This window comes from Mirounga angustirostris, unplaced genomic scaffold, assembly GCF_029215605.1.
Source record: "Mirounga angustirostris isolate CCGP_5_RB_7025 unplaced genomic scaffold, mMirAng1.0.hap1 SCAF_10, whole genome shotgun sequence".
NCBI classification, from domain to species: domain Eukaryota; kingdom Metazoa; phylum Chordata; class Mammalia; order Carnivora; family Phocidae; genus Mirounga; species Mirounga angustirostris.
In genome coordinates, this window is record NW_026991718.1 from 133,635,813 (window position 1) to 133,658,355 (window position 22,543).

The 22,543-nt window shown below is 44.5% G+C and overlaps 2 long non-coding RNA genes across 2 annotated transcripts; one reads left to right on the forward strand and one right to left on the reverse strand.

Annotated features, from left to right (window-relative positions):
• Window positions 1–284: 284 nt before the first annotated feature.
• On the reverse strand, window positions 285–4,355 carry LOC135361697 (uncharacterized). Its single transcript, XR_010405379.1, has 3 exons — window positions 4,280–4,355; window positions 1,240–1,365; window positions 285–438 (listed from the first exon to the last, which is right to left on the reverse strand). It is a non-coding gene; the product is annotated as an uncharacterized LOC135361697 (long non-coding RNA).
• A 14,105-nt stretch (window positions 4,356–18,460) lies between these two features.
• On the forward strand, window positions 18,461–21,820 carry LOC135361698 (uncharacterized). Its single transcript, XR_010405380.1, has 3 exons — window positions 18,461–18,685; window positions 18,884–19,507; window positions 19,653–21,820. It is a non-coding gene; the product is annotated as an uncharacterized LOC135361698 (long non-coding RNA).
• The last annotated feature ends 723 nt before the right edge of the window (window positions 21,821–22,543 follow it).

The following is a 22,543-nucleotide window of genomic DNA, read 5'->3' on the forward strand; positions in this document are numbered from 1 at the left end:
TGCCTCGGTGGCCAGCCAGGGATGTCACGGTCAGTGAGCTAGACAGGAGAGAAAAGAGATTGGTGACACCAGGGGGGACTGAACCCCCCAGTCCCCAGCCCAGAGGACCCTGCACACAGCTCCAGACGATGCTGCCTTGTGGAGAACACAGCCTGGTACCCGACCTCTTGGTTTTTCAGTAGTAGTGAGATAACTGTATTAATTCAGATCGCCCAAGGATGAGACCTAGTCACATTTTTTTTTTTTTTTTTAATGTCCAGGTGCTTGACCCAGGGAGCCTCAGATGGATTCTGCCCTCAGGCCAGATGTTAAGCAGAGAGTTTGATCCATGAGATTTGGGGAACAGACATTTGCCAGCAGGGTGGCTCATATGGTTGCATGTCAGCTTCTCTTGGGTTCTCATTAATTCCAGGGTGGCGAAGCGAGTTTTCTCTGTTACTGAAAAATGTGTTTGAACAAACATGAGAGTGACCCACTCATTCTGGGTTCTCTAGGACTGTCCCAGTTTTAAAATTGAAAGTCCCTGCGTGCCAGGGTCCTTCTTGGGCCCAGAAAAACAGTTGGTCACCCTAACAAAGAGGCGCGTGGTGAGCCAGTGGGTGGCTGCTTGGGAGCTCATTAGCTTGAAGAGGAAAAGACCCTTTGGGGAACCATGGTGGTCAGCAATGGGGACTGTGCCATGGATAGAGGTCAAATTTGGATGATGTGAAGCCACTGAGATCGAGGGGCTATTTGCCCAGCATTTGGCCCACTTAGACCGACAGGCTAGGTAATCCCTACTTTTTTTGGCCAGCAGCACCTGGCACGTGAGTGACTGCCCTACCCAAGTTAGACACACTGAATTACCTCCCCCAAAGAATTCGGCTTTGGTACTCAGGAGCCTAAGTGGTCTCTATTGGCAGATAAGTTCAAGCAGGCACCTTGGGGTGGTCAGATGCTCAGAGGAGAGGAGAAAGCTGGTATTAGGGGCTGTGATACCCCCCAATTCATACGTTGAAATGCTAACCCCAGTACCTCAGAATGTAACTGTATTGGGAGACAGGTGAGTCTTTTATATAGGTGAGTAAGTGAAAATGAGGTCACCAGGGTGGGCCCTAATCCAAAATGGCTGATGTCCTTATAAGAAGAGACTAGGACACAGACATGCACAGAGGGAAGACCACGTGAGGACACAGAGAAGAAGACAGCCACCTGCAAGCCAAGGAGAGAAGCCTCAGAAGAAACCAACCCTGCTGATACCTTGATCTTGGTCTTCCGGCCTCCAGAACTGGGATACCATTAATTTCTCTTGTTCCAGCTTCCCAGTCTGTGGTCCTTCATTATGACAGCCTGAGCTCTTATAACCGGCCAGTGGGGAAGAGGAGCCTAAAGGTAAAGCAGAAATGAGAGTCATGTGTTCCATGGAGAAGAATTTTTCCAGGTCCTGGTTCTGAGCCTTCATGGGGTCTGACTCTACTTCCTGGTCTTCAGACCTCAGCAATAACAAACCCCCTCTTTTTCTTAAGCTAGTCAAGTGGGTTTCTGTTACTTACAACCAAAAAAGCCTTCGCCGTATAATTTGGTCTTGTGATTCCAACCGTTACCAGGAGACCTTCTTCCTGGGAAAGTCCTTAGCCCATCAGGAAAGGGAAATTTAATACAAAATGCTTTTGTGGTAGACAGGATAATCACCTCCCAAAGACGCCCACATCCTAATCCTCGAGACATGTGCATTTGCCACCTGCTGTGGCTAAAAGAGACTTTGAGATGTGATTAAGTTAAGAGTTTTGAGATGGGAAGATTATTCTGAATTATTTTGATTATCTAGGTATGCCCAGTGTGATCACAAAGGTCTTATAAGAGAAAGAGGGAAGCAGGAGAGGCAGAGATGGAAAGATTACAAGATGCTATGTTGTCGGCTTTGAAGACGAAGGAAGGGGCCCCAAGCCGATGGGTGCAGCCAGTCTCCAGCAGCTGTAAAAGGCAAGAAAGCATACACCCCACCACCCGGGGCCCCCAGAAGGAGTGCAGCCCTGCTAACACCTTGATTTTGACCTCCAGAGCTGGAATAAATTTATGCTGTTTTAAGCCACTAAGTTTGTCTTCATTTGTTCGAACACAAATATAACTTTGCATAGTGGGTTGTTCATAAGCCCAGACCCTAAACTTGTTCCTTGTTTTCTTTTCCCCCTAAACTATTCATACTAAAGACGGGTCAGTTAAAAAAGAAAAAAAAGCACCTAAGTTTTGAATTCTGGCTGAATTCAAAAGAAAAAGCACTTAACAGATAGAACCAAAATCTCACAGCCAGGTGAATCTTCAAAAGCAGATGCCCTACCCTTTCTCTTTGCTGGCCCCTTGCCCTCAAATGGTTTATTTCTGGAGCGCAGCAGGAGGGATGTCGGAGAAGAGTAGCAGCTCGGCCTTGACCTCCCACCTAGGTCATGGGCCAGCCGGGGCACCCCCCTCCTACAGTGACAGGGCACTTTGGAGGGGCTTCAACCCAAATGTGAGTAAAACAACGTAGAGAACCTGCAGTCAGCTTTCTCAGGCGCCGATGCTTTGGGCTGGTTCTCAGCCCGTCTCCCAACAGGTCCCCCGCCCCCACCTGGAGTGACATCGCGGGCTCACAGAGTGGGCTGCAGGGAGAGAGAATGTTTTGCCCACGTCTGTGCTATGCGTGCAGTCACAAACCCCTCAGACTGGAAAAAGCAGACAGCTGCGCCCGGCAGGCTCCCATGTGCTGGCTCCATCTGCTAAATCATTACAACGGAGCCTTGGCAGTCTGCAGAAAAACACATTTGTTTTCTTCATAAAGAGGAAGAGTCAACTTTCCTGGCGTCCTCATAAGTTTTTGCAATTACTTTAATGTGCAAAGTGCATTGTACAAAGGCAGGAACAGGCTAAGGGGCCAGGATGCAGGCTTTCATTAAGTTATAGTCTATGTTAAATTAGCCGCTCACTAGCCCCGGTGGCTTAAGCACCGATTCACAGTAATAAGACACATTATGCCAAAGCTCACAACAATGTTCGGACGCTCAGCGATTTGCCTAACACAGGTCTAGGGGTAACACAGGTCTAGGGGTAACATCCTACATGGTGGGCTCTGGGCTGGCCGCTCAGAGAAAGCAGACGGTCTTGGGGACAGTGAATCACATACAGTGCTAGAGTCACCAGGAAAAAGGAGAATGAGTCCGTGAAAGCTGAAAAGCAGGGGTGTCCCGGCTTCTGAATCCAGAGAGACGCCTTTCTTCCCATCCTTTTAATGTGTGATAGAGAATCTGTCCCAGATGGCAGATTTCACATACTCATTGTACCCCAGCCCACCCCCACCACTCCCCCAAAGCGGAACTGACAGGAGCCACTGAAACCGAGTGTGTGACTCGGCTTCCAGTTTCTCATCTGTTAAATGGGCGCATCCATTATAGGTCCTCCTGAGGGCTGTGGAGGGAAGCGAGGAAGATCTCTACACAAAGGACTTAGCACGACTTGTTTCAATTCTGCTCATAAATACCCACTATTATCACCATTATCACCTCTCTGTAACTATGACATCGGATACCTTCCAAGCTCGTGTCACCCTTTCAAATGCAGCCTTGTTAAGAATGGGTACCATTGTCTGTGGGACTTAGAGCAAACCACAGCTGGTGGGCCAGACCCTGCTGGCCACCTGGTTTTGTGCACCTGTTGAACTAAATAATAGCTTTTACATTTGTTAATGGACAGATAAAGATCAAAAGAAGAATATTATTTTGCGACGTGTGGGAATTCAATGAAATTCAAATTTCAATATTTACAAATAGTTTCATTGAGACCCAGCCATGCCCATTTACTTATGTATAGTCTCTGCTGTGAGCAGAAGAGCAGAGTTGAGTAAATGGCCACAGAGACATGTGACCTGTAAATCGGAAAATTTTGCTATATGTCCCTTACAGCAAGTTTGCCGACACTCGACTGAGGGAATAAAACCTTTATCTTTGGAGTCTTGCTCAATTTCACAGTTGATGTTGAAAAACCCCAAAACCTGACTATTAGGATGGATGCGGGAAGCAACTAGAAAGATAGCCATTTTTAGGCATGCAGTTACATCTCAACCAATGACAACATTGAGAGGGTCTTGTGGCTTGGATTCTTGGGAAAGACCCTGGCATGGAAGCCGTGTTTGAAACCCAACTTTGTACCCAGCAGGCCGTGTGACTTTGGACTGTTGACCAAACCTCACTGAGCTCTCTGCTGGAAATTGAGGTATCCGTCCCTTTGGCACAGGGTCGTCAGGACAAGTGAAATAAATGGCACCTACTCTGCAAAGGATTGGATGCTCTGCTGCTGAACGAAACTTGTTGGTGCCCTCCTTCCAAAGTTTGTCTTTGTGGTCTGTCAAAAAAGAACACGTACCAAATGAGCACATTTTTTCTAAGCCGTGAGAACTGCAACAGGCTCCAGTTTTGACTCCTCCATGTAAGGAGCCTGGGAGTCATCACTCCCACCCTTACAACAATAACAACACATAAATAAAAAGCTGAACAAACTGAAAAATTGATGACTTTTCTTGGACCCACCAGAGAACTGGGCTTCTGAGATAAACTGCTGCTCTGAACTCTGGACAGATGGATGGATCCTGAGCCACAGCTGAACTGTGCTTACCTGAAGCAAAAAGTGCTGGAGCCATAAGCAGTAGGAAGAGTTAAGTGCTAATTCTCCTGAGTTGCTAAAGGCTGAGTATAAACTGGTGAGAGTGAAGAATCCCGGGGCAGTGGGGAGGGTTGCTGCAGGCTTGGGGAGGGGCCCACAATTTTATAAGCTTTTTTTTTTTTTTTACCAGGAACTCCACCAGGTTCTTACTGTGAAAATCCCAAAAAGATCCTCTCCTGGCTCTGGCAGGGGAAGGAAAGAGTAATCCCCATTAATTACACTCTAGAGCCTTCTCCATAAGGAAAACCTACTCTCCAGGGAAAGGACTTTGCCACAGCCTTTTCCCAGCAGGGGAGAGCTTCATCTTCAACCCCCTCCAACCTCCCTGTCTCACCCAAGGATGGGTGTGTTGGGGAGACACACTTGTGAGGGTCACACGCTAGACACACAGGCCCACGGGAAGACAGATTTACCTGAAAATTATAGAACACGCCCATCCCCCACTCCTTAGCACCACACCAAAGGGGCTCCAGTAAGTATAACAGCAGGGATTACAACTGAAGGCTCTAGGACACAGGATCTCTAGGGGAGAAGTTAGGGAAGTTCAAAGTCAGGAAGGAATTAAAAAACAAAGAGTCCAGAAGAATGTGAAGCCTCTGGCACCTACAGCTACAGCAAACATGAAACATAGTGAACTCTGAGCCAGATTTTTTTTTTCAAAGATTTTATTTATTTATTTATTTGAGAGAGAGAGAGCACAAACAGGGGGAATGGCACAGGGAGAAGGAGAAGCAGGCTCCCCGCTGAGCAGGGAGCCCAACTCAGGGGCTCCATCCCAGGACCCTGAGATCATGACCTGAGCTGAAGGCAGGTGCTTAACCAACTGAGCCACCCAGGCACCCCTGAGCTAGATTAAAATAAATCCTCACACTAAAGGCCCATTTGCCTCAATATCCATTACTTGATACAACATTTCTGGCTTGTGACACAAAATTACAAGGCACACCAAAAGAAAAAGAAAAAGAAAAAAAAAACAGCCTGAAGAGATAAAGCAGGCATCAGAACCGGACTCAGATATGACACAGTTGTTGAAATCAGCAGACAGAGAAATCTCACTAACTATGATTCGTAAATTAAGAACCCTGATGGAAAAAAATAGACAATTATGCAATACAAATGGATAATACAGCTAGAGAAACAGAAATTCTAAGAAATAATCAAAAAAATGCTCAAGATCAAAACCACTCTAGCTGAAATGAAGAATGTCTCTCCTGCGCTCAATAGACTGGACACGGCTGAGGAAGGAGTTAGTGATCTTGAAGATACATCAGTAGAAACTTCCCAAACTGAAACACGAAGAGAGGAAAGGATAAACATGGAACAGAATACCCAAGGAGTGTGGGAAATTTTCAAAAGATGTAACATGTATGTAATTAGAAGGCCAAAAACAGAAGAAAAAGAACAAAGAGTGATATTTGAAGTAGTGGCTGAGAACATTCCAAGTTAATGACAGATCCCAAAGCATAGATCCAGGAAGATCCACGAAACTCAGAGGATGCCGAGAAGCTACACACCTAAGCAGATTATAATCAAACTGCAGAAAACCAAAGACAAAAAGAAAATTTTGAATGAAGCAGGGGTAGGGTGGAAAAACCTTATCTCTGAAGGAACAAAGACAAGAATTATATGAGAAACCATGCAAGCAAGAAAGAGCAGAGTAAAATATTTAAAATGTTGAATTTAAAAAAAAAAAGACCAATTTAGAATTCTATATTCCCATAAGTTTATCCTCCAAAACCACTAGAGAAATAATTTCTCATACACACAAATACTAAGGGAATGTGTTGCCAGGGTTCATGCTCTCTGAGAAATGTTAAGAGATTTTCTTCAGGCAAAAAGAAAATGCTAGAGGTTAGAAACTTGGATCTACATTTTTTTTTTAATTTTATTTTATTATGTTATGTTAGTCACCATAAAATACATCTTTAGTTTTTGATGTAGTGATCCACGATTCATTGTTTTCATATAACACCCAGCTCATCTACATTAAAAAAAGAAAAAGAAAGGGTGTTAGAGAAGACATAAATGAAAATAAAATCCTTTATTTTTCTTATTTGTATTTAATCTAAAAGATAACCATGTAAATTAACAATAGTTTCTTAGTCAGCTCGGGCTGCCAGACTCGGGGGGAAAGGAGGGGCTTAACCAAAAGACATTTGTTTTCTCACAGTTCTGTAGGCTGGAAAGTTCAAGATCAAGGCTCCAGTTGACTTGTTTTCAGGCAAGCATCCTTCTCCTTGCTCTCAGATGGCCATTTTGTCCTCACATGGCCTTTCCCTGGATCATTCACATAGAGATAGAGCAAGAACAAGCTCTCTGATGTCTCTTCTTATCGCAACACTAATCCTGTGGGATCAGGGCCCCACCCTTATGACTTCATTTAACTTTAATTTTTTTAAGATTTTATTTATTTATATGTCAGAGAGAGAGAGAGTGCACACAAGCAGGGGGAGCAGCAGGCAGAGGGAGAAGCAGGCTCCCCACTGAGCAGAAAGCCTGATGTGGGACTGGATCTCACAGGGTCCTGGGATCATGACCTGAGCCGAAGGCAGATGCTCAACCAACTGAGCCAACCAGGGTTCCCCTCATTTAACTTTAAATACCTCCTTCTAAGCCTTGTCTTCAAATTCTGTCATATTGGGTGTTAGGGCTTCAACATATGAATTGTGGAGGAGGGGGGGACATAATTCTGTACAGAGAAAACAGTAACATTGTATTGGGTGATTATAGCATGTGGATAAGTGAAAGATATGACAGCAGTGGAAGAGGGAATAGGAGGGAGGAATTGAGAATACTGCATAATGAAACATCTGCATTACACATAAAGCTTTACAGAAATATTTGAAGGTGGACTTATAATAGTTAAACATGTATCCTGAGAACTCTAGGGCAACCACAAAAAAAAAGAAATGTTTTTAAAAGAAGTAAAATTGACACTGAGAGGAGATAAAATGGAATTATATCATGGTCGATTAAAACCAGAGAAGGCAGAAAGCTTTTGGTAATGGAATAGAAACCAGTTCTATTAATAAAATTATATCAGTGGTTGATGTTAATAAAATTATATCAATGATCAATTTAAATGTGAATGTCTAATACAACAATTAAAAGATGGACGTTGTCAGAGTACCTCAAAATGAGACCCAGTGTATGTTGTATACTAGAAATACACTTTAAGCATAAAGACTCTGATGGGTTAAAAAGTGAAGGGGTACCAGATAGCATTCTGGGAAGCTGGTAGAGCAGGAAGCATCAGGAATCTGTCTCTCCACCTAGACAACAATTGCTCTGGCAGAATCTGTCTAATATAACTATTTGGGAACTCTGGGATCTACTGAAGGTTTGCAACTTCCAAAGGAAGGCTTGGACAGTAAATTTTGGTTAACTTCAGTCAGTTTCAGCTCTTAGCACAATAGCAGGTACCTATCCCCACCCAACAAATAGTGCTGGGAAACTGGATAGGCACATGCAGGACAATGAATTTTGACCCTTAATTAGCCCCATATACAAAAATCAACTCAAAATGACTCAAAGACCTAAAGATAAGTCTTTAGGAACAATAAAACTCTTAGGGGAAAAAACAAAACAAAACAAAACAGGACAAAAGCATCATGATGTTGGATTTGGCAATGATTTCTTGGGTAGGACACCCAAGACAAAAACAGCAAAATAAAAATAGACAAGTTAGACTTCACAAAAACTATGGCCTCTCAGGATCTGTCACCTGCAGTGCCTTCCCAGTCTAGATTTGCAAGTGTGTGTTGTGTATTCACACAGAGAAATACAGATCTACATAAAGACATGTAGGGTGAACTAAATGCACATGTGCTGATTGGGGACACACTCAGACATAACACACACAAACACAGAGAGTTTGCAGGCACACATTCTTCATGCCTATACAAATACACTGCTCTTGTAATGATAGCTAAGATTTATACAACACTTACTCTATATCTTAGTTTCGTGCCCCCTCCCAAAAAAAAAACAGAGCCTGAGAGAAGGATCTGTGTATAAATGATTCATTTGGGAGGCAATCCCAGGGAGCAGGAATGTGGGAATAGGAAACAAGGAGGAAATGACACCACAGGGACACATTGTTAAGGTCTCCCAGAGGATAATTGTGTTCAGTCCTGCCCCTAGCCTTCCAAAGGTATATAAAACGCCTCTCAGGCTTCTGTTTCTCATCGTGACAGATGAATCAGTATTGTGCTAATCCTCCTATCATAATATAAAATTGGACAAGATATATGAAAGAACATTTTCCAGGCAATGGACAACAGGCAGTACAAGACTACAGTCCCTAATAAAGGAAACCCATGAAGTGAATGCAACCAATGCCAGTGTGTAACTAGTGACAATTCTTAGGCTGGTGCAAGAGGAGCCCATGTAGGATTTGTTAGGTCCACTGAGCTGAGGAGGCAGAGAACAGAGCTCAAGGCAACTGAAGCAGCTGCAACCTATAGATTTGGGGCATCAGAAATGTGGAAGCTTGTGCAAAGGACCCCAGAGGTCCATGTGGGGACCCCCTCCTTAATTAAAGATAGGTTCTGAACCATCTGAGGTCTACCAGGTAGTGGCTGTTGTGTGAATGAGAGTAGAGGCATACTAGAGGTTCTGACCCTCACCAGTGAAGAGAGTTTACTAACAGCTCATTAACATGCCTGACACCCAGCTGAGATACCACATTATCCTTAAGAGTAAGAAGAACATCATAGAGTAGAGCCTACTTTAGAACTTCCCTAACAAAGCCTATAATCAAGCTCTCATATGATCTGCAGGGGGCTGCAGTGCTTAGAGGTTAAGGCTCACTAAGTTAGAAGCTTGGGATGCCCCTATGTTTTATACAGACTCACAGGAGGAAAGCATGAAACCAAACCTACAAAATAATTTCAAGAAAAACAGCCAGCAACTGAATAGCTTGATAAAACAAAGAAGAACACTCTTCAGAGGAAGATAACAGAATCCAGAGTCTCTACAATATAGTTTCCATATCTCTGAGATTCAATAAATAAATAAAAAATAATAGACCTACAAAGAAAGAGGAAAATATTGTTCATAGTAAAAAAAAAAAAAAATGAAAATTACTCAATAGAAACTGAAACAAGGTGGTCCAGATGTTGGACTTAGCAAAGATGTTAAAGCAGCTTTTATAAATATGTTAAAATAATTCAAGGAAAATATGGTCTTAATGATTGTTCAAGTAGGGAATTTCTTCAGCAGCAAAATGAAAATTATAAAAAAAGAACCAAGGCCATATATGAAAACCCCACAGCTAATATCATCCTCAATGGGGAAAAACTAAGAGCTTTTCCTCCACAGTCAGGAACAAGGCAGGGATATCTACTCTCACCAATGTTATTTAATATAGTACTGGAAGTCCTAGCCTCAGCAATCAGACAACAAAAAGAAATAAAAGTCATCCAAATAGGCAAGGAAGAAGTCAAACTTACACTATTTGCAGATGACATGATAGTGTATGTAGAAAACCCAAAAGACTAAACCAAAAAAAAAAAAAAAAAATACTAGAACTGATACATGAATTCAGTAAAATCACAAGATACAAAATAAACATACAGAAATCTGTTGCATGTCTCTACACCAATAATGAAGCAGCAGAGAAATCAAGGAATTAATCCCATTTACAACTGCACCAAAAGCCATAAGATACCTAGAAATAAACCTAACCAAAGAGGTAAAAGATCTGTACTCTGAAAACTATAGAATGCTCATGAAAGAAATTGAAGATAACACAAAGAATTGGAAAAATATTCCATGCTCATGGATTGGAAGAACAAATATTTTTTAAATGCCTATACTACCCAAAGCAATCCACACATTCAATGCAATTCTTATTAAAATACCACCAGCATTTTTCACAGAGCTAGAACAAACAATCCTAAAATTTGTATGGAACCACAAATGACCCCAAATAGCCAAGGCAATCTTGAAAAAGAAAAGCAAAGCTGGAGGCATCATAATTCCAGACTTCAAGCTATACTACAAAGCTGTAGTCATCAAGACAGTATGGTAATGGAACAAAAACAGACACATAGACCAATGGAACAGAATAGAAAACCCAGAAATGGACCTACAACTGTATGGCCAACTAATCTTTGACAAAGCAAGAAAGAATATCCAATGGAAAAAAGACAGTCTCTTTAACAAATGGTGTTGGGAAAACTGGACAGCAACATGCAGAAGAATGAAACTGGGCTACTTTTTTACACCATACACAAAAATAAACTCAAAATGGATGAAAGACCTCAATGTGAGGCAGGAAACCATGAAAATCCAAGAGGAGAACACAGGCAACAACCTCTTTGACATCGACTGTAGTAATTTCTTACCAGACACGTCTCCAGAGGCAAGGGTAACAACAGCAAAAGTGAACTATTGGGACTTCATCAAGATACAAATCTTCTGCACAGTGAAGGAAACAATAAACAAAACTAAAAAGCAAACTTCAGAATGGGAGAAGATATTTGCAAATGATATATCTGATGAAGGGTTAGTACCCAAAATTTATAAAGAACCTATCAAACTCAACACCCAAAAAACAAATAATCCAGTTAAGAAATGGGCAGAAGACATGAATAGACATTTTCCCAAAGAAGACATACAGATGGCTAACAGATACATAAAAAGATGTTTGACATCATTCGTCATCAGGGAAATACAAATCAAAACCACAATGAGATACCACCTCACACCTGTCAGAATGGCTAAAATTAATAACACAGGAAACAACAGATGTTGGTGAGGATGTGGAGAAAGGGGAACCCTCTTACACTGTTGGTGGGAATGCAAACCGGTGCAGCCACTCTGGAAAACAATATGGAGTTCCCTCAAAAAGTTAAAAATAGAACTACTCTATGACTCAGCAATCACACTACTAGGTATTAACCAAAGGACACAAAAATACTGATTCAAAGGGGCACATACACCCTGATGTTTAAAGCAGCATTATCAACAATAGCCAAATTATGGAAAGAGCCCAAATGTCCATTGACTGATGAATGGATAAAGAAGATGTGGTAAATATACACAATGGAATATTTCTCAGCCATAAAAAAAAAGAATGAAATCTTGCCATTTGCAACAACGTGGATGGAGCTAGAGTATATTATGCTAAGCAAAGTAAGTCAGTCAGAGAAAGACAAATACCATATGATTTCACTCATGTGTGGAATTTAAGAAACAAAACAGATGAGCATAGAGGAAAGAAAAAAAAGGAGAGGGAGGCAAACCATAGAGACTCTTCAATATAGAGAACAAACTGAGGGTTGCTGGAGGGGAGGTGGGCAGGGGGATGGGTTAAATGGGTGATAAGCTTTAAGGAGGGCACTTGTGATGAGCACTGGGTGTTATATGTAAGTGATGAATCACTAAATTCTATCCCTGAAACTAATATTACACTATATGTTAACCAATTCGAATTTAAATAAAAACCTAAAACATAAAAAAAAAGAACCAAATAAAAATAGTAAAACTGAAATTGCAATAAGTGAAATCTAAAATTTTCTAGGGTACTTAACACTGCATTGAACATGGCAAAAGAGTTGGTGAACTTGAAGACAGATGAATAGAAATGATCTAACCTGAAGAACAGAGACAAATGGGATTGAAGAAAATGAGTAGACCTCAGGGTTCTGTGGCACAACGTCACATAGTTTAATGTATGTGTATTGAGTATCTCTAAAAGAGGAGAAAGCGAGACAGGAGCAGAAAATATATTTGAATAAATAATGGCTAAAAACTCCCCCAATTTGGTGGAAAACATAGACTTACATATCCAAGCAGCTCCGAAAAGCCCAAATAAGATAGATCCAAAGGAGAAAAAAAAAAAAGAAGAATACAAAGAAAAATCCACTTTGGCACATCATAGTTAAACTGCTGAAAACCAAAGACAAAGAAAAAAATTTGAAAGCAACCAAAGAAAAGAAACACTTTATATATAGGGGGATGAGAGGAAGAATCATCCTGACATTTCCTTTAAAAACAATGGTGGTTAGAAGACGATGGAATGACATCTTTAAAGTGCTGGAAGAGAACACCTCTCAGAATTGTCTACCCAAGGATCTACCTAGAGAATTATTTAATCAGACACTCCCATTCCCCATTGCTTGAGGGTTTCCCCTGGGGCGTTAACTTCCCTGCACTTTCAGGCGGAAAGCGTGTGATGGGCGAGCAGGTTCCCAGCAGTGGGTGCAGCATCAAAGAATCTCCAGGGCAGGGGCGTTAATTAAAGCTACGCATGCCACACCTGGAGGCTGGAGGCTCCAATGGTGAGGTGAGCGAAAGCTCCAGGAACCCACAACAGACACAGCTGAAATTACAGGGAAAGCAAGAGGTTATAAGTCAGGGCACAAAGATGTTTGCTATTCTACGTGCCAGGCACTCTTCGAAGCACCTGACATAGAGTATCTCATTTCAACCTGCAACTCAGTGGAGTTGGTACTAGTTTTAGCTGTACTTTACAGAGGTGGAAGCAAAGGCAAAGAGTGGTTTCATCACATGCTGAGAGACCTGGTAAGAGCTGCTAAGTGTGAGATTTGAGCTTGAACCCAGGTTTGTTGAGCTTTCAGCCGCTACCCCACATTACTGCTTGAGATGCATTGCACGCATTACTGTGACACAAATACATATCATATGCTCACACCCCCACACACATACCCCAAGACATAGGCATTTAACTCCACGTGTGTTGCCACACTGCCCCACACATGCATGTAGGCACATGCTCACACATGCAGAGTCAAGGACGTAAACGTGCACACACTCAAGCCATATATGCATGCAGCCCAGAAATATTCATTAGGGAAACCTTCCAGCTTTTTCCTGGCTCTGAGGACAATGTACTGGGCTCACCACAGGTGGAAAATGAGTAGCCCTACTCTGCCTGCAGGCAGAAGACCTCCCCACTCCTTTTCCTCCCCACTTGTGGTTAGCTAATCCCCGCCAAGGATGTTATTCATTTCCCCCAAAAGACACCCCCTCGAGCAGACCTCTCTTTTGTCTCACCCACCCCTGGCAATCTACCCACCTCCACCCTCAGCCCTCACATGTGCCTTCCTGAAACCCCTACCTCTGTTCTGTCACCAGCAGTCAGAATGGAATTCATTACCGTAAACCCCAGAGTCTCAGCCGCACACTGGCAGCTGGGCGGGTGGGGAAGGAAATGCCTCACTGCTGGCTCTGTTGTTTCACAGAACTTGATCACAGCCTCGGAGGGGCAGCATGCACCGAGGGAGGGGCCTCTTCTGGCCAGTTCCCGTGAGCTGGACACGTAACTCCTCCACCCCCCCTCCAGAATTCTAAAGCCTGCTGTGGCCGAGTCTTCATAAGCCATAGCATGAGGATGTGTAGATGTCTTCTGAGCATCATATCATTTGTTTTGTCTTACATTTATTCAACAAACATAACATGAGAAACTACTGTATACCAAGCACTGGGGTTCCAACAGGAACCCTTCCTGTTGTTTTACTCCAAATGCCAAGCCCAGGGTCTGGCATGTGGCAGGTGTTCTGTTCGTGGTCATTGGATGGATGAATGGGTGGATGGAGGAGGGACAGATGGACAGATGATGGATGGATGGATGGGTGGATGGGTGGGTGTGTGGAGAGATGGATGGATGATGGGTAGGTGAAGAGATGAGTGGAACAGACCCTACACAGAGGGGTATAGGCTGATAAATAAGACACAGTTGCCACCCCAAAGGAGTCCACTCTAATAAGACTTTGCTTATGCCACCCGGTACCCTGGTTACACACGTGGTGGGAGGGAAGAAGGGAAGTAGGAAGCGAGGGAGTAGGGGAGAGAAGGGTTACATCTGGCTAGGGTCTTTTAGGCAAAGCATTTGGCAGAAGCCTTCTCAAAGACCTCAAGCCCAGTAAGAGGAGCAGTGCCCATGCCCTGCCTCACAGAAATGGTCATCCAGAAGCATCCTTTTGGGGGGTGACCACAGGGCCACTGGGTCCACTGTAGTAGAAACTGGCATCAGCTGGTTTAACCAAGGCACGGCCAGACCTAGGTCCCTCATGGTGTCCACTTGCTTCAGCGTAGTCCCTGTAAGTGAGCACACGCTAGAGACCCATCTCATTCCGGTCACCCCATGGCCACATCTGCACCTTGCTTGGCTGTGCACACATGCCTTCAGCCTCCGTACCTTGCATTTTAGCACCTGCCCCCTCTCGTGTGTGCACCCTCTCCTTCCGTGAGTCTCTACCTTCCACACATACCCACTTCCTGGGCAGGCACATGTCACTCCAGGCACATTGACCAGGTGTGGTCAATGATTAGAAACGCCCAAACAGGGGCGCCTGGGTGGCTCAGTCGGTTAAGCCTCTGCCTTTGGCTCAGGTCATGATCCTGGAGTCCTGGGATGGAGCCCAGCAGAGCAGGGAGCCTGCTTCTCCCTCTTCCCACTCTGCTCTCTCTCTCAAATAAATAAAATCTTTTTTTAAAATAAAAAAGAAATTAAAAAAAAAAGAAATGAAACAGACCCAATTCCAGGCCACCGTCACCTCTAGAAACACCAGGCCAGACCAGCTGTCATGAGATCATTCTTATCTTTAAAAACTGGAACACCCAAGCACCCCCAAACACCACTCTGTCGCGGCAGAATGACTCCAGCCTCGAGTATCCCTGTGCATGCAGGGAGCAGCTACAGTAAGCTGAAGATTGGAACCTGCTCCAACTTTTTGTTTCCCATTTAACTGGCAGTAACAAAAAAGTCATGGATTCCAACAAAAAAACCATTCCACTCCATCACAGCTGTTGTCAGAATCGCCCCTCTTCCGGAGCTCCGACCCCACTGTTGTGGATGCCTGTGACCGACAGGCAGGCTTGTTTCTCCACATGTCGGGTCAGAATTGTCCCAACTGCCTCCGCATCCCAAGCATCGAGGGAAATTCAGGGTGAGTACAAATGCGTTTAAAACTGCAGCTCTTCCCTGCAGCCCCTCTCAAACTCCAGTTTTGACTTTTAAGCTGTTAATAAGGGTCTCATGGAGCCAAGAGCTCCTTAAGCCTTTCCGCCTCCTCGCAGGGGTTGGTAGCAAACATAGAAGGTTGTCGTGGGACTTCGTCAGCCAACCGCGCACAGTGGATAGACTGCGACCCACGCAGAGATGCCCCACCCCTCCCCTCGCCCTCCCCCAGCCCTGCGCCTCCCCCCACACCACTCACCCACCCCCCCAGCTGTAGAGGGGCTGCCCCCCGCCCCCGGGTTTACGCTAGAATTTATCACCTCCCAGCAGCATCAGATGGGCTCAGCTGGTGGTACTCAAGGGCTCCCCTATTTCCTCCACGATCACACCCTTCCCTTCCCTACAACCACACAGAGCTCCAGGGGACAAGGACTGACACGCCTGTCCCTCTGTGGGTCATCCATAAATCCTCCCTGGGTTTGTAAGCCAGTTGTCTAAGGCTTATGCACCAAATATAAATCTACAGCCACAAACTCTGGGTTCCCAAACTGTCAGGTTCCTTTTGTTTTCCTTTAAAGCAAACTAAATCTCCCTCTGAGCCCCTATCTTCAGGAAATGGGGTCCTCACCATCATAACGAATGGCCTAGGGTCTACAGGAGTAAGAGCCAGGAAAGCTGGGCCTGGGTAATGCTTTCGTTCACTAGCTGTGGGGCCCCGGCAAGTAACTTAACTGAGCTTGGGTGTCCTGGTGGATAAAATGGGAATGATTGCACACACATGCACACACCACACTCATGCCCAAGATATAATGGGTTACAGCACTTCGTAATCCGAGGCCTATTAGTTCTATTACTTACCAAAAACAAGTATTTTCACATTTTTGTTTGGTCTGTGTCTCCTCTGGAGTCCCGCCTCCTCAACAACTTCTTTGAGGAGACTGGTGTTGTGACCAGTCACCGGAGGTTACAGGCTGCAGTAGTCCCATTTGAGGAAGGGCATGCCCCAGGCTCAGAGCCAGGGCTCTCATCATGCCCATTTTACAGCTGAGCACACTGAGGCCCAGAAGAGTGGGAGAGCGCAGCCGGGATCATGCCACTGCTAAGTAACAGGTGAAGGCGAGTTCAAGCTGGGGTCTGCAGGAAGCCCGCCTGGAAGCAGAGAGAACGCGTGGCACAGACAGACACTATAAAGTATCATATTTTATGAAAATAAAGAACAATTTAAAAAATTCAGCCTTAAAGAAGTCTCTAAACATTTTGGGAGACTTCAAACTTTTTCCCTCTGTGGCTTCATATCAGGAAACCAACCCCTTCTGGACTTGAATAGAGTGAGTGAGTGAGTAAGGGGACCCTACTGTCAGTTTCCTTCCCTCCCTCCTCCTCTCCTCACCCACCCCCCTTGCCCCCACCAGTCTGTCAAGCGGATGCTGAGTCATCATTTTGCTGATGACTTTGACCTTGGCCTCTCAGGGGGCAGCCTGTGTGGGAAAATGAGAACCGCACTCAGACAGGGTTGCAGTTTTGTTCCTCTGCTGAATTCTTTTCTTATTTTCATCCTCCCTGGTTCTTTGCCACAAACTGCAAGCGTCTTATTTTTTTTCCCCCCTCTTTGCCTCCGTTGAATTAACTTAATTAGGGCACTTGCTTTTGACAATGCTGGGAGATTTTTAGATACTGAACACTCCTCAGGAGACCAGCAGAAAGTCTGACGCTCTCTGCCTGCAATTATGGAGCTAATCACTGGAAACACACTCACTTGTTGTGTCTATTTATACCTTGGGACATAAACCTGCATTTCCATTTTCTTTAGCTCTGCCATGTGTGCCAGGCAGTGAGCTAGTTACCAGGGGCACGAGATGAGCCAGTTTATTACAGAGCAGCGGGGAACACAGACAGTAACAAATAGTAACATGTAGAAACACGTAATTACAGGATGGCAGAATGCCACCGAGAAATAACACTTTGAAAGATTTCCTTGTCTCCGGAGTCCTTTAGAAGATGGTGAGTTTGAGCACACCTTAAAACCAAACGTGATGCTTTATGAAATAGTCTCTTTGAAATCAAATCCTTTCCCCAGCATGGTCAATGGAGGGCTCAAATATTCCTTTCATTCACAGGCAGTAACCGGTGTTCCCCGATGCCCAGCCCTGAGCTGGTCACAGGACACTCAGAAGAGGCGTATTTCGGCGAGATCTCTTCTAAAATTCACACCAAAGCTACAGTCTCTGAACTCCCTGGGATTAGACATATTTTCCTGTTTCTCCGCGGGTCACAGATGTGCTGCTTTCTACCTCAACTTGTCAAAAAGACAAACCTTTCAGTGTCAGGGGAAAAAGTGGTGAGATGAAAAAAGAAGAAAAAAAGAATCACAAGATCAGAGTCTTCATTTTTTCCCAAGTTGCGAGAAACAAACATCTTTCCCAGCAGTGACTGGCAAGCACTCTGAAAACTTCACCAAACGATCACTTTTTCCTTTACTTAAAAAAAAAAAAAAAGCAAGGGCATTTAGTTGTCATTAGTAACAACCAAATTTGTCTAAATAATCCAGGGCTTCTCAAAATACCACATCGACAAATTGAAGTAATAAAAAAAAGTGCTGTGGGAGTTTTGAAAAATGTCCGGTTAGGGAGATGCAAGTTTCCTTCTTGGTGGGGTCCTCCTCGGAGGACATGTTCATTCTGAAGATAAATCGTGGTATTTGCAAGACTGAAGAGCTGGTTGCAAACTGTGCTGACCTTGAGGAGCACTATCTTCTCCTTCCATCCAGTGACGTCAAAACAGCAGTTCTTGGAAGGGGACAGGTCCCAAAAGGGAGGTCAGAGGTGGTTCTAGAAGTGCAAGAGGCTCACACAGTGTGGAAACACGCTGACAGAGTTATTCCTCCGTAATCCCCCGAGTCGGCCAAAGAGCATCCCTATAAGTAGGGGCTACCCTACTTACAACCAATCCCTAATGCTGCGAACCCCGCTTTTAATAAAGAGTGCAAGCGGCTACAACATCGAACTAGACCTTCACCACCTTGGTGTCCATTACTTTTCCAACCACCTTCTACATACAGCAAATGGTACTGGTTTTCCATTTATGGTAAGGATTTAAAGTTTCCTTTTTAAGTGAAGGTGTGTAAATGTACAAAAAAGATTAATAATAACAGAGATGTGGTAGGGGGGATATGAATGGCAGGTTTGGGAATGAGGACCATCAACAGGAATAAAATCCAAGTGGGTTCTCCTGCTTTCCCTATGCTGTAGCTCAAAAGAAAACCAAAATTAATTCCTTTTGCAGGGTGATGAAGAAGAAAGAGCGTCCGGAAGGAAATTCACCAAACCACTAAAAGCGATTCCCCCCTAGGGAAGGGGCTTGCGGGCTGGGGGGAAAACATTCACTTTTTACTTCAAACCCACCTGGATTATTTGAATGTCTGTGTTGCATAGAAATTAACCCTTTGTCTGACATATAAGTTATATTTTCCCTCCTTTAGTCATGTATGTACTGCCTTTGTGACATCTTTGGCATGGAAAAGTTTTTTATTTCACAGAGTAAAAAAAAAAAAATCAATCTTTTCTTTATAGCTTTTGGGTTTGCAATCCTGATTAGGAAGTTCTCAGCCCCTAGATTGTATGTGCAGTATCATAAATTTCTTGCAAGACTATTGCTATTGTTTTATTACTTGTAAGACTTTAATCCTTCCAGAGTTTATTTCTGTATATGCGGGATGATTGGTTCCATTTCTCTTGCATTTGTCAATGGATCCATCCTTCCTCCTCGAAAGTGAACCAGCACACCGGCTGTCTGTGGAGATGGCCCCTGAGTTACACCAGCACGTACCACTTCACGCATCAAGGTGCCTGTTCTCCCACCAATACTGACTTTATGGGGTCCTTAGAGCACGTACTAGTATCTGGAGGGGTAAGTCCCCATCAGTGTCTTCATTTTTCACATCTCCCTAGCCATTTTGGGGGTCATTTATTCCTCCATATGAACTCTGAGATCATGTTTTTATGCATCAATTTAATAATTTTTCAAAATAAAATTTCTTTCATTATGAAAACAGGGAAAGGAGTGCTCTTTCTTATACACCAAGAATGAAGATATGCCAGCATTTGAAACAGAACGTGGCTGCGGGTTCATCTGGAACGAGGCCCTGGTCCCCCAACCCCCCCTCCGGGGGCTTTCCCTGAACTTCCTTCACCGGGAAGGCAGGGGATGGGAGGATGGAGCCCCAGACTCCAGAAGCCCCACATCTGGCGCCCAGTCCCCTCCTGCAAAGTCGCCTTCAGACAAGCTAACACATTGTGCGGGAGCAGGATTGTGACCCAGAACTTTACAACCCCGTTCCTGGCTGGGAGCTGGGTACCCTTGCTAGAAGCCTGTGGACAGGGCACTGCCTTGAACATGAATCAGCTCTGACCGCAGCTCCAACTGCAGAGAGCCCAGGATGGAGCATGTGTTCTCTCTCCGAGGGTCTGCAGGGCTTGGGAGGCCCCCAGCCAACAGAACGCATGGACAGCGAGGAAAACATCCACTACATGGATAAAAATAGGGGGTCAAGGCCCCTGAGTGCTCACGGGGCCACACAGTGTCCTATGCCAGATGCTGCACACTAACCACATCCCCCATTTCATGGAGAAGCCTCTAGAAAGCTTCACTCTCATCCACATCCACAAGGCTCCAGAGCAATTGGGCTGAACGCTGCTCCACACCCAGACCACTGCTCTGTGCAGGACCAAAGCCATGAGGGCTGGCAGCACCCTGGAAGAAAACATGCAACGTCCCTGGGCTCCTCCCTGACTATGTGGACATTTATGAACAAAGGCACTGACTGCCAGCATATATATAAGAACAAAACTGGCTGAGACTGACTTGCCGTCCTAGAAGCAAAGGAGATATAATTCCATTGATGCCAGGAGCCAGCAGCATTCAATGGACGAAACAAAATAATGACAGTCATTCTTTCAACATGTTCCCACATCAAATCTAGTATGTGTTCACCCATCACTGTTGTTTGAAATATGCCCAACCTTAACCCTAACCAATAACCCTAACCCTAAGACCTAACCATAACTCTAATCCTTAACCCTAACCCTAAACCTAATTCCTAACCTAACCCCTAACCCTAATCTTTACCCTAAACCCTAACTCTGACCCTACCCCTTACCCTGACCCTACCCCTTACCCTGACCCTAACCCCTAAGCCTGACCCTGACCTCTGACCCTAACCACTAAGACTGACCCTGCTGATGCACAGAGCGGTGAAGTCTTCATTATCTCCCCCTTCCACTTGTCGAAGCTCAGAGTCCTCGCGAGAGAACACGAAGAACATGAAATGGATAAAGTGTTCGGCTGCTTCTCTTTCCTGGACTTTTATAAAAGTTTGGTGTCCAAGTGACTCAGCACACCCAGACCCTAACAACGATATTTTGTGCAGAATTCTGGGATCAAAATACAATTTCAAAAATAATATATTTTCTGACATCCTCCAAGAAAAAAATTACTGGTTTCTTCCCTCTAAAAGGATTTAGATGGAATAACATCTGTGTTGAGAATATTGTGAATATGTTAAACTGACAGGCAGTCTCTAAGGCACTCTGCTTATTAATGTTCTGTGCATAAAATTAAAACTTGAAATATATTTTTAAATCCATTTTGAATCATTTAAGCAATTCTCCCGCAAAGAAACTATTGTGTTGAAATAATATATTTGGAGCGAGGAATATGAAAGCTATTAAAATGTCTTAGACTCCCTGCCTTTCACGGGAAGAAGGGGGGAAAATGTTCTCTCTCTTTGATTTGAAACATGCTCTGTATAAAATATATCCACCAAAAAAAAAAAAAAGTAGTTTGAAATTACACTAAGAGTTTGATTTAAACCCAAAAGGAGCCAAAGAACTCAAAGTTTCATCTTTTTACTTCTGCCTTAATGTGCCCAGCCCAGTCATCGGCGTTCGGCAGGGGACTGGGAGGGCCCAGCTGGGGCGTGCACCTTCCCTTGGTCTGCACCACGCGCCCCTGAGAGCTAGAAACCCCAGGGGAGGGAGGAAGACAGAGGTGGAAAGACAGTCTTGTGCTGTTCCTGCCTTGTCCCGAGCTCTGCGAACACCCCCGCGAACGTTCAGCACAGTGATCAGCAGCCATTTGGATGAGCGTGTGGTAAGAAGAGCAGGCTGTGGGAGCCTGGGTGGCTCAGTCGGTTGGGCGTCTGCCTTCGGCTCAGATCATGATCTCAGGGTCCTGGGATCGAGCCCAGTGTCGGGCTCCCTGCTCAGCGGGGAGTCTGCTTCTCCCTCTGCTCCCCCTGTTTGTGCTCTCTCGCTTTCTCTCAAAATAAATAAATAAAAAATTAAAAAAAAAAAAAAAGCAGGCTAACATTCTCTCAACATCACCTCATCCGTGCATTCGACAACTATTTACTGAGTGCCGACCAAGAGCCATCATTGTCCTGGACTCTGAGAGTTCAGTGTTGAGCAAAATTCACCTGTGAAAATTCACTATGAAACACACTATAAGGGAAAGAACATTCTTACAAGTGCTACCAAACTGTGGGGAGGGCCTCTGGCCTGGTCTGGGAAGCCTTCCTAGAGGAAGTGACAGCAGAGTTACTTTCTAAGGGAAGAGGAAGAAAAGCAGCATGCATTCCAGGCATAGAGAAGGCAAGTGCAAAGGCCCGGAGGCAGGAATATGCCTGAAGTGGTTCCTAGATGGAACCCAACCAGCGTGGCAGGAGCTCAGACCATGAGCAGTTGGAGGTGAGGTCGAGGTGAACGGGTCAGCGCAGGCAGGGCCTATGTCCACCATGGGCAGCCTCCACTTGACACTTCCCTTGTCTTTAACACGTGCTAGGCAGGGTGCAAATGGCTGTCATATAGGGCAGTAAGTCATTCTGTCCTCATGACAACTGTCGAGGTGGGTGTTACCATGATCCCCATTTTACAGGCGAGGAAGCAT